The sequence below is a fragment of the Prinia subflava genome, chromosome 1, assembly GCF_021018805.1.
Source record: "Prinia subflava isolate CZ2003 ecotype Zambia chromosome 1, Cam_Psub_1.2, whole genome shotgun sequence".
In the NCBI taxonomy this organism is placed as follows: Eukaryota; Metazoa; Chordata; class Aves; order Passeriformes; family Cisticolidae; genus Prinia; species Prinia subflava.
This window is the reverse complement of record NC_086247.1, coordinates 92,899,080-92,916,249: the sequence shown is the minus strand read 5'-3', so window position 1 is coordinate 92,916,249 and position 17,170 is coordinate 92,899,080. Positions and strand designations below refer to the sequence as shown.

Here is a 17,170-nt window from a genome sequence, read left to right as displayed (position 1 = left end):
GAGTCTCTTCTATTTTTAAGTTGTCTAATAGTATTTTTCATCTTTACTTCATTTATTAGAAAAGAAAAGATGTTACCATCACCCAATACCAGTATGCACTTGTATGGTATTTAAGTGGCAAGTTTATATTTTGATTTTCTGATATGCTGCCAGTGATATTTCTTCCCTGGGTTGTTAAAGAAAGATGCTGGATTTCCAGAGAGTGCACCATGAATTACCAGTAGTTAAAAAAGTTTAAAAAGTGCCTAATGTTCTTGACAAACCAAGGAGTTTGAGAAAGCACAGATCTAAATCTACAAGACTAAAAGTCTGTCAAAAGGTGGCCTGCTACATAAACAGCAAACTAAAGTGATCAATACCAGTGTCTGGATTCCCAGTACCCAGACATTCTGTATCCTTTGCATCAGCAATAAACAGAAATTAAAATGTCACAGAACTGTTAGGGTTGAAAGGGATCTCTGGAAATCATCTTGTCCAATCCCCCAAATGTTGTCTTCATCTGCAGATTTGGATACCAAAATATTTTAATTAGGTGTTCAAATAGGGAATAGTATGGGTGTTGGCAGAGAAGCTTTTTAGAGTTTGTTTGGAAGTTTTACACTCTCTTAGTAATTTGGGTGAAATGCAGGGGAAAATAGTGATTACAAAAGAGTGTTCTCTTGCAGATGCCAACTGTACTTCTTTGAATCACAGAGAACCATCTGGTCATCTGGGTTTGATGTTGTCATGATGTGCTGTGATATAATTAGACTGCTTAGCTTGATGCATGAGAAGGATACAGATTTAAGGTAAATCAAAACATGCCTCATATACAGACATTTTTGATGCCCAACTATGCATTACTTTGGGGGTTGAAAGCTTAAGGATTAATTTCACATTGAGTGAAGCCAAGGCAAAACATTCTCAGTCCAACACTTTCTGAAACAAGGAAGGTAGATTTAGAATTGATCTTCACATTTTTTATTTTCATTTTAAAAAAATCAATAAAACTTTGCTCAAACACGTTTATTTACTTCCACTGGAATTCCTCTCCATCTCTCTTACACACACAAAGCTTTGACAATCCCCTCTTCTCAAAACACAATTTCAACATCAGCTACCAGCATTTTGCTTCTAGATGTAAGAAATTAGTTTTTTACGGCAAAAAGAATCATTCACTGTCACAGCCTCTCCAGGGACATGAGAGAGTCCACATTGCTAGAGGTTTTCAAGCTGCAAGTGGACAGAGTGCTAGATAATCTGACCTTCTTTTGCTACATCTAACATCTAAAGTAGCCAGTGAGAGCATCTTTCCCCTAATTTGTGCTTCAGAAATCACAGAAAACAGAGGAGCAGTAGATAAGTAGAAAGACTTGAAAACATACTTCAAAAGAACTTTTTTACAGATGCACAAGGGGGCTTTTTTCCACAATATTAACATGAAGCAGCAGGCAAAAGAGAATTATATATTTGAAGAATAACATGTTTTTACGCTGCAAGAAGTAAATCACCTAGAATGTGTATACCTCCAAGGAAAATTCTACTGTACAAGATAGTCACTGCAGATTACTGATGCTGTGTTATTTCCAATTGCTCCTCTTCCAAAAGTAAGTGAAAAAAATATAGTTCAAGATAGTGGCAGGCAGTGGTTTGAAGCTAATTTTGTACTTTTATCTCCTTTTCCTCGACTCACCTTCTTTTCACCCAAAGTCAAATTTTCCCATTAGACAATTGGTGCTTGCCCAGGAAACATTGTAAAAAGGTTTTAAATGGGTATGTCATGACAATGAGCCAACTCCTAAGGAGAAAGAACAGAAAGCATCTCACAATCTCAACTAACCCTAGCATGCTTCTAAACCAGTGTCAAGGTAATGACATATGTCAGAAACCATATGTAGAGATCTTCTGATATTGAAAAAAAATAGTTTGTGTCAAATGAGCTGGAAACAACAGTCACTTTATTTTTCTCATGTTACTACTTGTCTACATCATTGTGTGATTTTGATACATTAGAAGTATAATAAGCTTAAATGAGAAGTTCTATGTCTTGCAGACAGGACAATTATTTATTCTTTTTTAGAAAGAATTTATTCCAGGATGTTGACTCAGTTCAGTGATTCCTCCTCTGCCCCTTTCACTCTGCCCCACTTGAGGAGAGATGAACATGTGTGGAAAAGAAGGGAAAAAAGATTGTCTTTGAACAACACAAAGAGGGTGGAGACAAAACTATCAAAGATTATATAAATATGAAATAAAGAAGAAACAAAGATTATAAAATTCTTAAATTACTACTTCCAAATAATAAGCAGAGGGAAACATTAAGAGGTCAGCAGCTAAAAACTGTCACGCTAATTAATATCAGAATTATGGTTACCAGCGCAACAACAGCTCCCCTAACTTTTCTTCTTTTAGTGTATTTATTATTTTCACTGAAAAACCCTTTTTTTTTTTTTTTTAGTAACACAGAAACTTAAGTATCTCTACTGATACAAAGCACCTCTGAGCACTGCAGGATCTTTAATGGGAATCCTGTATGTTCAGCTGGGAGCTGTCAGACTCACTACACACACTTTTACCTTCTCAAGGATTTACAGTGTTAAGCTAGAGATCCATATCTTTCTTTCTAACATTCATTGCATATTTCTAGCACTTAAAGTCCCTAAAAGCTTGTTCTCTCAAGCATTGTCATCCCATTTCAGGACCAAAAGGGCACATATTTCCATCTGTATGGTCACCCTTGAAATCAGTGAGCAATGCAAAGTTCTCTCCCTGTAGAGATTAAGCAAACCACACAAGTTTGTTCAGACCAAGCCTGGGAACAGAAACCAGGTCTTTTGCATGACTGCACGATGCATTACTGAAAGGTTACTGTGCTGACCTTTGGTCTTGGTCACAAAACATTACTGATAAATCATCTTGATTAATATATTTTGTTTGGGTTTTGCTTTAAGGCTTGGCCTGCTGTTTATTTAAATGATTCTCAGGTATTACTGCCCTCATACTCACCAATGCCTACTTGCACTGTCTGGCGAGGAAGAGTTGTTGTATTAAATCTCAGAGGAGGTGCAATCTTTACAATTATTTTAGGTTGAAAATTGAATTGAATAAACAAGAAGCGCTACTGCTACACTGCTAGGATAATTTGCAAAATAACATGCAAAAATGCAGAAAAGCACATTACAGCTAGGAACAACAAACATGTTGGAGGGACATGGAGAGAGAAGGAGCAGCAGAATGTGCATAGAGGTGTCTTTCCCTAGGTTTTCCTGAAAGCAGCTTGGGGAAGGCCCACTGTGGGGAGAGGAAGCTGGTGCACACTGATGAGGAATGCTTGAGTGGAATAAAGTTATGCTAATCAGAAGGCTGTAAAATATGTACTGCACAACTGGAGGCAGAAATCAGAACACTGTTCTTACTGAGCTGAGTGTGAACCAAAGAAATCTAGATACAAGACTGAAAATTTCTTGAGAATTTCACATTGTGTGATCACACAAAGAACTAAGATTAGCTAAAACTGTTGTCTTAAATTTTGTCATTTAATTATATGACCCCCAATGCTATCTTGGTGCTCTGCTGATAATTACAAAAATATTTCAGACTTTTTTCAAAGACTATTTTTGAGGAAATATTAAGGGGGTTTTTGTTGTTGTTTCACAGAACCAAACAAGAGGACACAATCTTAAGCTACGCCAAGGGAAATATGGGTTGGATATTAGGAAAAGGTTTTCTGTGGAAAGAGTGATAAAGTATTGAAATGGTGTGTCTGGGGAGGTGGTGGAGTCACCATCCCTGGATGTGTTTAAAGAAAACTGGATGTGCCACTTGGTGCCATGGTTTAGTTGAGGTCTTATGGCATGGGTTGGACTCAATAATCTTGAAAATTTAGTCCAACCTAGTGATTCTGTGATTCTGTGATACTAGAGCCAGGATTATGATCCAAATACCATCACTGCTCCATATTCAGACAAAAAATATGAACAAAAGATTTTGTTCACAAGAACATATTAATCAAAAAAAAAAAAAAACTTTCAAAAAGGTAACAGAAAAAATATTGGCAGCTGTCCTACAGCATCAGAAATACTCATGCACCAGAACTTCCTAAGGACTGCACAGTAACTGCATAAGTAACTGCCAACTACAATCAGAAATATATGACCTCATTCATAAAAGTATGATCTCAAAGCTCATGCCCTGTCTCTACTTTCTTTAAATTAGCTGACATTAAGGACAGATTCCATATCCAAGGAAGCCAACCTAGCTTTGAAAGTCAACCTAGCTTTGAAGTGTTTGCAATGCTGCACCAGAAGCTGTTTTGATTTTTACCACCAGGCTGCTAGATAAATTCTAATCTCACCATCAATTATGAAAGATTCTTATGACAACCTCGATTTTAAAAAATTAGGTTATCTTCCAGCCTGTGGACATTTTCCTGTTGCATTCTGGGTTAATCCACGTGTAGAGCTCACTTCTGTCAGAATGACAAAAACCAATTGATTTTGTTTCATGGTGTATTCTTATCAATGCTCTCTGCTGCTCTTAGCCAGTCTTTGACTGATAGGGTGTTAGAGGAAAGGTCCATTAATTGATTTGTAAATAATTACAGCTAAGTCTTCACTTTTGACTAGATATCAATAAAGGCCTATTTTTTTTTCACTGTTGAATGCTTTTAAATAAGCTTCAGTGTCCAACTTTCAGCCACAAAATTCATTAAAATCATTAGATACTTTTAGAGTAACACCCACTGGTGTTAGCAGAGGCAAGAGTGTGTCAGCATTTCTCTTATACCACTTACAGGGATGGATTAGAAAGAAGAAAAATAAATAAACAAATAACATGCCTGGGAAAAAAAAAAGGCAAATCAATTATTTCTTAAAGTGGGATTTATTTTCAGACCTAGTGGAATTTCGTCAGCTGTACAGAGTAAAAACAAATCATATGCAGTACTTGGTACATGTGTTTATACACACACAAAGTGTAACCATTCATTACCTGTGGGCACACATGGACACAGGTATTCTGTCCACCCATGTTTCCAGCAATTTTTGAACCTGTTGACTAAATTAACATTTAACAAAGGACCCAGAGTCTCAAAGACAGTAAGTTCCCACTGATTTTGTGAAAATAAGCAGCAGGGTATGCTCAAGGGAGACCTACTTAGCACCCAAATGGAGAAGAAGTCTGTAGAATGAGCTCCGCAGCAGTGAACACTTGAAAATTACACCCATCTGGGGAAAAAAGACAGCCAAAGAGGATAGAAAGTAGACACACACACAATCCGTTTTCTATGCCCCCAAGTGAGGGGACAAAATAGTAGTCAGAGCTCATGTGTCAATCAGCATCTGTTCTCGGAAACTCAGGTTTCACTGATTTTAACAGTTCTGCGTTTAAGGTTCCCATCTTCTCTTTAGCACCTCATCCATAACAGAAAACCCTGCTCACAAATGTGAGCTTTCAGAGGAAAGTAGAAACTCAAGTTGGAAAAGTAGCTATATTTTAGCAACCCTTTCATAGGCTGTTAATATATTGAAGCTGCAACAAGACCGTATTGATGTTGCCACACACACAAAGTACAAATACCGTTAATACAAGCAACTGCATCGCATTTTGAGACAGCATTTCAAGTGGTCAGCACAAGGCAAGGCAAGCTGTATTTAATTCCCTGTACATAATGCCAAAAAATGAGATATATAGTCATATCAGGAAACTGCCTGTTCAGCATTATAAAACAACTGAAGAGAAAACCTTGTTTACTGCTGCTTTCCAGTGATAGCCACCTCCTTCACATTAACAAGCACATAAGATTTCCACCTAGTCAACAGAAAAGAAAGGTGCTCCTACAAGAACTGTGCGAGTTTACCGTATATTTTTTGTTTCTAATATCTCTTCCAGTTATCAGTCCATGCTTTCTACCTGACCAATATCTATGAGACTTTCAGTTCCCCCTGCCTTCACTGGAAGCAACCTTCCAGAAAGAGCTTAAGCTGCAATGCACCTTAACTAAAAAGCTGTATGTCAGCACAGCATCAGGTCGATGTACAAAGCACAGAAATAGCAGAGATTTGTGGATTACAGCCTCCTTCCTGTGACATTTCCCGTTTTGCACCCAGCCAGTGCATGCTAAGCATCTCCCATATTGAGCCATTTGAGGTACACTGCTCACAGGGTAAATGTATGAGTCACTCGCACAGCACATTTGCCCTAAGACTTATAAAGAGAAATTCATTAAGAAAAGAGGAAAAAATCCCTCTTGTTCTAATAGCAGGAAGGTGGAAAGCTCAAAGATTCCCAGTCTCACAGATCGAGGGGAGGCCATAGCAGGGGACAGTAAAGTCACATTTCCCAAAGTGTGATTCCCAAAGGTCTCCCAAGGCCTGGTCTCCTCATCCAGCCCATACTTGTTCAGCTACAGTGGCACCTATGGACACTGTTCTGCTTCCAAGGGGAAAGTCCATAAAAGACAGAGCAAGCCAAGCTGGAGGGAGGCTGCCAGTTACAGCTGGCCATCTTGCATGGTTCTTGTGCCCTTGTCCCACTTACAAAGGTCACTGACTTGCTTCAGCAAGATTTAGGAGATGGGCAGATGTGTTAAGCAGCTTCATTCTACTTGAAACATAAATCATCCCACATTTGATGTCAGCCCTACACATGGGGAAGGTTTTCTGAAGAATACTTTGTCAGGGACAGCAGTACAACCTCCTTCCTACCCATGAAGCAAACGAACCTCTTACCTAATGGGTATTTTTCCTCAGTCATAGTAGGATTCTTGGGTATTGTTAAGGATTTAATGGGAGACCCAAAGGTAACTTAGATAAACACACTGTGAGGAAAGAAAAGAGAGCAGTGTGTTTCAGTTAAAACCTCTCTAACCTAAAAGTCTCTCTTTAAGCCACTCAGAAAAGCCTTTAAAATCTGATAATCACTTAATAATATTTCACACTTGCTGCTCAACCTGAAAACCTCAGCTACAGTCTTTGTAAACTGTGGCACCATTCTTGTTCCAGATGGTTTGCAAAATAATTTATAAACAACAAAGTTCAGCAGGTTCATAGCAGCTGTTCAATTCCAGCACTTTGGCCACCCACTTCAGCAGAAATGAGAGCTTTCAATCAGTTTCTTCCTCTCATGGGGCCTTCAAACAGCACCAGAGCATGTGTTCAACATGCTCTCACAAAGTAGCCAGCCAAATAAGGAGGGTCAGTCATCTAGGCATACTCTGTAGCATACTAACAGCATGCTTATACTGCCTTTCTCCTTAATTTTTTCAATACATAAACCTAGTTGAGAACAAGTAGGAAGATGTCAGAGAGTTTAAAACACACCTTTGTTAAAACACACAGTTCCTACAAATCAGTTCCAGTTTGCCATAGTTCAAATGCTGACTACAATCTTCATAGCAGGAATATACTGTAAATGCAAGCATAACAGCTCACAGGGTCAGAATGGCTTTTTTTACTGGTTTAACTAAGTATATGCTAGGGGTTGTAAGAAATAGAGTGTGTCAAAAAAGGGCCTTCTTTGTACCTGACAGATTTCCATAGCTATTTCGGTTTCCTCCTCTCCTCTGCTCTCCTCTTTCCTTGCTGGTGTTTTCTTTGGCTCTGTTTCTCTTGTGTCCCTTCAAAACCTCCTTGTCCTGGATTGGCCTTTGGGGCACAGAGGAAAAAGGAAGAGATATTGCTTCACAGTCACTTTAAAGGTCATGCAGTCTGAACTGGACAGGGACAAATTCCAAGTCAATTTAAGCTCCTCTGAACATGGGCATATCCACACAAAGTATTCTGGAAACTGCACGACAACATTAAGGTTGCATTAAGCCAAATAAAATATACCCTGCCTGTCAACATAGCTGATTAGCCCAGGCTCAATGCCCCATGAATCACAGACATATGGTTTCCAGGAGGCTCAGGATAAACAGAGCAGTACGGAAGCATGCCCTAAGTACTAAATATGTCTGATGTCTGCAAAGGGTGTCAGGGCACCAGCACATTCAATCGATCCAGGACAGCAGCCCCCGGTGTATCTCATCATTCCAGCTGGTGAGAAAGAGGCAACTTGTCTCCTGAGGAGCCTAGTCCTAGCTTGGTAAGCTTTTTACAAATTAGGGCTGATTTGAGCTTGTTTGCTGGCCACTGCTGATAAGATGCAGCATGCTGTGGTCTGTGGATATGTTTTCTTGCTTGGGCTTACACCAGCACACTGAGCCTGAAGGGCTGACTGGCAAGCATAAGGTGCCTGTGGTGGAGGAGACCACCTCCAGGCAAGCATGCAACTGAGAAAAGCATTCCTTAAAAAAACGTTCAGCAGCCCACAACTCCTGGAGCAACAAACAAAGCCAGTCTGACGCCGAGGTTTGTGTACCATCTCAGTAACCAATGGCCGGTAAATGCTGGATTCTTCTCCAAGGCATTTTCCTCTTCCCACAAATCCTGTGGTTTCCACAGCATACACAAATTTGTCAAAATGAAAATAGCACAGTTTTGCTGTATGCTAATGTTTAAAGATAATTTGTGTTCAGCTATTGTATAAACATTGGTTAAGAACTAATTGGGGGCTTTTAATGGATTTATGTCCTGTTCACAATTGCCAGGAACTATCAGTGTGTTGAGGAGAAAAAAGATTCCTTTTGTTTTAATACACAGCAGAGGTTTTTAAGTAAAGCAGACAACTGAAGCAATCATAAGATCTCTAATACATTTGCAAGGAGATTTTCAGTACAAGTGTCTGACAGCTGTCTTGGTACCCAGGAACTAAGGTGCCCAGGAACCTTAGAAAAACCCCACAGGCAACACGTTCCACCAGCAAGAGTAATTTCAGTAGCACACTGCAATGAAACAGTGTTGCAGAAGCTGGAGGGCAACACAAGCAGGTACCAAGCCCACAGAGGGATCCCAAACTGCAGAAGCAATACTTTCATCTTGTGAAAACAGTCCAAAGGTCTCCCTGATACCTCTCAAGGAAAAGTTGCTCCATCAGGGCTTTCTACACCATATCAATGGCCAGCTGCAGGTTCAGACAGCTGAAGCTGGACAAATCGAAGCCAATAGCTTCTCTGGCCTAAAGTCAAGGTTTGATGAGCTGTGTTTAACAGCCTTAGAATCCAGGGAGTAATTTATAATTAATTTAATAATAAAAAGGAAAGTGAAGGAAGGGCAGAAGGAAAGATTCTGCAAACAATTATAGCTCTCAGGGGCTCATTAAGCCCTGGAAATATTTCCTAATAGGACAGGGAGGGCAGCAGAATAAAGTCAGGCATTGTCAGACAGGGACGGGAGTTATCAGACATTCTGGGATTTTCATCCTACTGCTGCTTGACGGGCATAGCATTAAATTTCCCTTTTCAGGTGCAAACTCTACTTTAACCCTTTGCCCAGGAAAGTTAAAATTCCTTTCTACTCAAAATGTAATTAAACCACAAAATGCAGAAGTGTCTGGGGATATCCAAAACAAAAGGCTGTGTCGGTTTAAAAAAATATAGAAGTCCATCTAGTAAGGGGTTAATTACAAGGAATCTGGTTTTCGATTAACATCTTGTGTAGTAAGATCAAAACCAAAAATTCTGGTGTTATCTAGATAGTCATAAGAGTTAAATCTGCATTCATGGAACAGTAAAGTCAGATTTTTTCAGCACAATTGCCACTCTATTGTAGGTCTTGACTTATGCTTGAACACGATCCCAAATCAGTAGATTTTCAGACTGACATCTAAAATTACACAGAACATAATTTTGTTATCATAATGGGGTTTTTCACTCCCTTTTCCTCAAACTGAGACAGGCTGAATGTAACCTTTTGCACAGCACTAAATATGAAGGTATTAGGAAAGAAAGACAGGAAGAAAGACAGGAAGACAGAAAGAAAAAAGACAAAGAAAAAAAGGAAGAAAGAAAGAGAGAGAGAAAGGGACAGGGGGTGGAAAATTTCAAGATAACCACCTCCCCAGTTCTGTTCTGTTGTCTGCTCTTCACTCCTCTGGGAGGTGTCAGACGGCACAGCAGTCCTTGTCCTAAGTTTGCAGAGTTAACAAATGTAACACAAAGTCTCAGCACTGGTGGTAGTGGAAGTAATAGGCTGGACTAAGCTCTGGCTCACCACACAAGCACTCCATGCACTTTCTCACATGCCATGTTAAAACACTCCTTTTTCCTCTGCAAGGGGTAAAGATAAGGCAGCTGAGCAGGCCACTGTGCCTTACGTGCAACATTAGGCATGTGGCTGGAGGCAGACAGCTTGCAACCACAGAAATAGCTTGGGTAGCCAGTAAATCAATATTTGTGTGTTATTGTTCTCACATACATCCCATTTGCCAATCCAACACTTGTTCCCACAGAAACAGGATCAGAAGCGGCCGCCGGCAGCCAGCAGGCAACCAGAGCCAGCTCCCCCTGGAGCCAGCGCACAGGTGTGCTGCCTCCAACCAGCAGGCAAAGATCTATGACTCCTTCTAATTAAGGAATAATCCCTTTGCATTACAAAAAGGACTTGTAGAAGGGGGTACGGTTTCCTCCAGCATTTCTCCTCCTTGGCAAATTATCATAGCTCTGTCTCCCCAGCACGCAGCAACTGCTTTGCATGACTGCTTGTCCTATTTCTGAGCAAACCAGACCAAGAAGCACCATCTTCATATGTGACTGGCAAAGAGGTTCCCTTTCTTTACAGTGCAACCAAACAGAAACTAAGAGGAAACCAAGGACATTTTCTGATAGTGTGCATTCAGCTGTGCTCTACCCCTCAGTCTAGCAGAAGCAGTCATCATTTTGTGTCAGCAGCAACTCAGCAGCTGTGAGGACATCAGAGATGCCCTGCACCCAAGGATGCTGAAAGAGGAGGTTGCTGTTGTAGTGTGTCTGCTCTCTCTTGTCTTTGAAAACCAGAGACCAGCAGAGATGTCCCACACCTGGAGCAAGGCATGCGTTGCACCCACCTCCAGAAAAAGCTTAAGGACAATATGGCTAGTTGTCAAAGAACGGGTGTAGGGGATGGCTGGCCTGCCTTGACCAAAGGAACTCAGCTTTTAATCATACAAACAGCCCCAGCATTACCACATTGTATTCTTGCATAAGGGGAAGTTATGGATGTTATTACATTACCAAAAATAAAATAATGTAAAAACGTCATTCCCTCTACATTCCCAATGATATACTTGTAACTTTTATGCAAAATAAAAAAATCTTGATGTGCTTAAAATCTGCACAAGACAAAAAAGTCACCCCAAGTAATTCATCTGCAATCCAGCCCATTAGAAAAGCTCATTTCACGATTACCAGATTCGATCTGACAGAAAAACCTTCTAGAAAATATACACATAGATGACCAACTTCTAGAAGCTTTTGTCAGCTCTACAGACAATTCCTCCAATAGGCCCAACACACCAGCCTTCTTTCCTTTCCTTATCTCACTCAGCAAATGAATGTTATTAAATACACAATCTTTCTTCAGTGGGCTACACAAACAAAATACACACAGTTAATTAATGCTGCAGTCATTTCTTTGATCTTCCAATGAAAACAAAATTTAAAAGTCATACTATTTCAGCCTAGTAGCTTAGAGTTAAAAAGCTTAGGAACTCATCCGGGACTTTGAATCCAAGAATCATTGGGCTGATGTCATTAAAAGAGCTGAATTAGACTGTTAATTATTCCCTTATGAGTTCTGCCGTCTATCTGAGAAAGAAGGGTATTCATTTCTGTCCTCAAAATTGATTTACTTTAGTGAAAAAAACAAGGGGTTTTAAAGGGTTGGGGAGAGAAAGAACTTGGTTTTACTGTGCATCTGATAGAATACAAGAAAATAAGTGTCAGTAGTGAACAAGATCTCTGCTAGTCAATAGGAACCACACCTTGTATTTATATGGCATGGCAGTTTCCCTGAGATCCTCAGCATAAATCCTATCTCCACAGTTCCAGCTGGCTGTCCACCACTTAGTGCAGTAGCACTTCATTAACATGCAAATGCTTGACAGTTATTGGGCTTAAGTACATCTGCATATTTATAAACAGCCATTCCAAACCCCATCCCTGTTTAAGGAAACTGCTTAATGACACTGAGCCTGAAGTCTCTCTCATATCTGTCAAACAATAAGCTGCAGCCAGATTCACTCATTTTATATTTGTATGGTACATTTTAAAATACTTCTCACATAGCAAGGTCAAAAAAATGTGTCAGTCAATTTTTTCTTTTGTGACAATCAAACTTTTTGTTAAACCCCATTTTTCTATTGAAAAGGCAAAAATACCTCAAAAAAAAGTTATGCTTTAGAAATCAATATAAGGTAAATTTACAGCAATAAAACACAAACCATATTCCACAAAACTAGGAAACCATATTTAATGTTTTATCCATAGTCTATAAAATATTCAGTCAAAATATACAACCTCAATATTTTCAAAGCAAAAGTTTGAAAAGCTTCAAACAACCAATGCACAGAATTGAAAGTTGCCCCAAAAATCTACAGACTTAATTTCTTTGCTCACAACAAGAATTTTGCACATCTGAGGATGACTTCTATGTGTCCTCCAATGTCACATCATTGAAGGCACATATCAAACCCAGCATAGACACCCCTACTTCTAACAGCACATTCTATCCAAAGCACCTGGAATTTTAACATGAAGTTCCATAAATCTGGCCATGAACTCAGATTTCTCAAAAACTTTCATGGAAGTTATATTTAGTGATAAAAGAATAAATGAAAAAAAAAATAAATCAAATTTCTTTTCAACTGGACAAATCTTGCCAAAACCAGTATGTCACAAACCAGCCATGAAGTATCAGAGACACCTACATGGACAGTTCCTGTACATGAACTGTAAAACTTGAGTGTTTCATTACAGACAAGAGATGAACTTGAGCTGTATTTGCACATGTAAAGAAAGTACAGGTCTGAAAGCCAAACACCTTCTCTGTAGAGACCTAATCTGGACAATCCCTCCTACATAGATTACATAAAAAGCTCCACTGCATATCCTGCTTCTGGCCCACCATCTACAGAAACAATTTTAAGGATAATGGTGATGAGGAGAAACTGAAATATCTGAAATGCTAGCTCAATAATCTGAATAAATACCACAGTAAAATACAGAAGCATAAGCATTGCAAGGTTCATTTTGCCCATATTTGGTTGTATCTATATCACCGTATCAGAGTCAAGTATGTTCTCAGCTCTCTCTGGAATTCTCTAGGAGACGTCCAATAAATGAGAAGTGAAGTCCTCCAACAGAGAAGATACTCCATAACAACTACCATTGCACAAACAATTAATTTACTAGGACAAAAATACCAAAATCTGTGAAATTGAACCTAAGAATTCATGGCGGGTTTCTCGTGTTTGTGGTTTGGGGGATTTTTTAGGTTAGGAAAATGTGCAATAAACCCAGATATGCCCAAATAAACAAAACGTGAAAAAAAATATAGACAGCACTCATTAAAAACTAAGTATTTTTCATTTACAGGAGATAAATTTGCCTGCTTATTTCCCATTTCATATATAGGAAGTGCTGCAGAGCAAGAGTAACTACTACAGCAACACAGATGCACATATTTTCATCTACACATGGGACGTTGAAGCTCAATTACAAGATAATTCCATTCACATTATATACTATGATCATTCTCAAAATAAAAGAAAAAAGTGAAAACATTTTCACGAGAAGATATTTGTATTGGTTTTGTGTATTTAAGATGAGCGTTGTGCTTTCTTCACACTTTGATTCATTTATCATAGCCTCCAATTAAGAATAGGAATGAACCTAACTAGGACTTCCTTTCTTCCCATTTCCTAAAATTTGGCCCCATTAGAGCACATAAAGATTAAAGGTAGCACTTTAAAAACTCCTAACATATTTTAGCTTTTAAGGCTCTTCTTCATGCTCCATGCTCAGAAACACTGTCTCACTGGAAGTCAATGAAGCAGCCTTCAATGTCCAAACTTTTTATAAAAATACTGGCTTTAAAAGTCTTCAACCCATTTGTAATTTTTGAAGGTTTTACCACCAGCCTAAAGCTTTTCCCTCTGGTATATCTTCCTATAAAGACAATCAAAAGGGCAGGTTTCTTCACAAAGAAAATACTAGAATACATGGAGGGATGGCTTATTTTACAAGCAACTGGTTTAGTGTTTTTTGATGATAAAAAGTTTAATTTTGTGGTTTGAGTTGGCCTGTGTACCACTTGGGCATTCATTTTCGTTCTTGTACCAGTGGTGACACAGCTGATGAAATAAAGACCTTATTGGAGGTAATATACTAATGGCATCTCATCATCAGGACAATTTAACTTTGTGGCAGCTTATTGTAAACTCAGAGAGCTGGTTCTTACACAGCCCTTTGATGATGCTTACCTTACCTTTCTACCTCAACCTCCAAATGAGAGAAACGATGCCTACAAGAGATTTAATGTCAATGTGACTAATCACTGCTTCACATAAATGATGAACATAGTACACCAAAATAATATCAGAAAAATGCTGTGGGATATACAATATCACATCACTGAGAGTGCCACTGGGTTTCCTCTCCTGTACCTCGGTCTGTGTGCTCTCAACTGAGCTCTTTCTGGTAAAAAATAATGGATGAAAGAGACGGCAAAAAAAAAGACATCAGTGTCTTGCACTTGGAACATACTATGAACTTTGAGTCACGTAGTATGTGCCCAGTATGGGGCAAAAAATAAGGACACTGAGTAGACTTTTCGGAGTACACTATGGTTAAAACAACTTTTTATCAGGAGTGCCAGGTGGAGAGGTGCTTGGGAGCAGTCCCTTCTAAGTGAGGCTGGGCTATATTTGCTCCTTTCAATCTTCATCACTTTGCTTAAGGTGAATACAAAGGACTTGGAAGATAGATAAAGTCCAAGAAAACAAAATATCTGTTCCAAAGAAATACTCCTTAGTTTCTCCCTTTGATGTGTAGTGTTAACAAGAGTTTAGGGTCTTTGAAAAGACTTTGAAATATCATATTACCCCTTTTTACAAAGCCAGCTTTGAAGACCACTGAGCAAAGAATCTCATTTTAAAAATGAACACTCACACTGCCTCGTTCTAGTTTATTTCTATTACTGAACATCATTAAAAAAAAAAAAAGTGTGATTATATAAGGCACAGACAGGAATCTGAAATACAGAAAGCAGATCAGACCCAAGGCATATCTGACCAGCATATTCTCACCTGCACAGCACAGCTGATTATTGCTCACTATGTGCAAAATACTTTGAATATGTTAACAATAGAACATTTTGAAGAAAATCAAATTTACTACACTTTCTTAGTCTTTTACAAATCTAATACTTTTAGCTAAACAGCACCCTCAGTTACCAAGTGGGTCAGATATTTTTATTTTCAAAGACCTATTTTCCAGTAAATTAAACTGTTTGACTTGAGATTTTGCTTTTCTATAAATATAACCCTCAGTTTTCAAAAACAAATGAATTGAAGAATACACACTGTAAAATCCTGGTGCCCTTTCCTTGGGAAGCCTTAGAAGACACCTGCTTTGGATCAGGAACTGGAAACATACCTGTCAGTTATGAACATGCCTGCTTTTTCTTTCCATTTTTTTATTTTTTTTAATTCAGAATCTTCTCAGATTTCTCTACCTGGTAGAAAATTTAAATCTGTGCACAGATACTTTGTAAAAATAACTTAAATTTCAATACATTAATTCTCTGAGTTTGTGTTGACAAGGCTTTCCTTGCTATTGCAACTAAAAAGCTGCTGTTAGGCTGTAGATGATCACTCTTCTCCTCAGTTGGTAAAGTACCAAGAGAATTGCAGGAAAGAATTAATTATTTTGCCCTCATATCAGGGCTGGAACAGCATACAGTTAGTGCAATTTGCCCTTATACTGCATAAAAGGAAAACAAAAAATCAAATAGCTTGTCAGTTTAAAGAGTGATTTCTCTTTGAGGGGAGGGAGAGGTGAGAAGGGATGTATATGTAAATGAGGCAGAGAAACTACAGAGAAAAAAGATGCAAGCATGTAATTAAAATCTGTATCATAAAGCCTACATACAATGTACCCACTGAGATTACAGGACCAATATTGATTCTAGCATCAAACTTTTCAATGTTACATTTCACAACTTAATAACTTTCTTTTAAAATATGCTTTTCATGTGTAATCTCTATTATAGCACAATGGGCCCAAGATGATTTTTCAAACAAAGATAGACTTTTATCGAACAGCAAGTGGAAACTTCTTTTAAACTCCGACCCCAGCTCTTTGGTGGGATCCAAGCAGTTGAATGTCTGAAGCCACTATTTCATTTCAGCTTGCACAGAACCAAAAGTTCTTCTGTGTGTTATGGTGTACACCTACATAACAAGTGTTTGTAAGAGCTACAGGGCCAGATGTTAAAGACAGATTCACATTCAGGTTTGACCTGAGTAAATTTTGCAATTTTAAGGTGACATTCCTGAAAGTATTTACTTCTGTATTCAAAGGCAGTATTAAAAAAGGGAAATGGTCCTCTGATATGGGTAAGGTATTGATTCCCCAAGCATTTTTACTTGTGTTTTTTGTTTTTCCAATAAAATCGGGACTTTTGTCTTGGTAAGAAAGAGGTTTCTTCAAAAAAAAGGAAAAGCTGTATCTTTGTTAAATCCAAACAGATTTAAACACTTGTCATTCTCCCAAAATGAAGATGAATATGAGGCCTAAGACAAGAAGCATAAGCTTAGCAAATTTATTTGTTTTCTTAAGGCTCTGGCTGTCTCAGATGTCAGACAGGCATGTAGATTATGCACATCCAGCAGGGGACAAAGATCAGAAATTTAAAGGAGCTGTTTGTGATTTTGGATGGGATGTGGCACACAGATGAAAGAGCAAACATTTTTCCCCTTGGTTTAATGCTAGCACTAGATTCCTAAATTAAGCCCAGCAGGAAATAAACATCCACCACAGATTTCAAAAGATATCTCACATCTTTGTATTAAAACGTGTTATTTTAAGAGTCCCAAATGCTGCATGTCTGATTTTTATTAAGTCCAGAGCCAACATATGAAGTGTTATTTGACTTTACTTTAAAAGAAAGCAGAAAATATCAGTGGACAATGGGATGTAAATTGCAGGAAGCCAAAACAAAATTGAAGAGTATGAGATAATGGGCCTGATGCTGTTATCTATAGGAATACTAAGGCCATAGATTTCAAAAAATTACTTGGATGACCTTGAGAGCTCACTCAGACTACAGAATATCAA

The 17,170-nt window shown here is 38.5% G+C and overlaps 1 long non-coding RNA gene across 3 annotated transcripts in view; it reads right to left on the bottom strand.

Annotated features, from left to right (window-relative positions):
• LOC134553686 (uncharacterized) overlaps positions 1–17,170 on the bottom strand; it is a 257,762-nt gene that overhangs the window by 76,003 nt on the left and 164,589 nt on the right. Inside the window, exon 5 of one of the 3 annotated variants that reach the window (XR_010081137.1) lies at positions 7,501–7,622. The exons of the other annotated variants lie outside the window; for them this stretch is intronic. This is a non-coding gene — a long non-coding RNA (uncharacterized LOC134553686). The remainder of the gene's footprint in view (positions 1–7,500; positions 7,623–17,170) is intronic. 3 annotated transcript variants of the gene reach the window in all.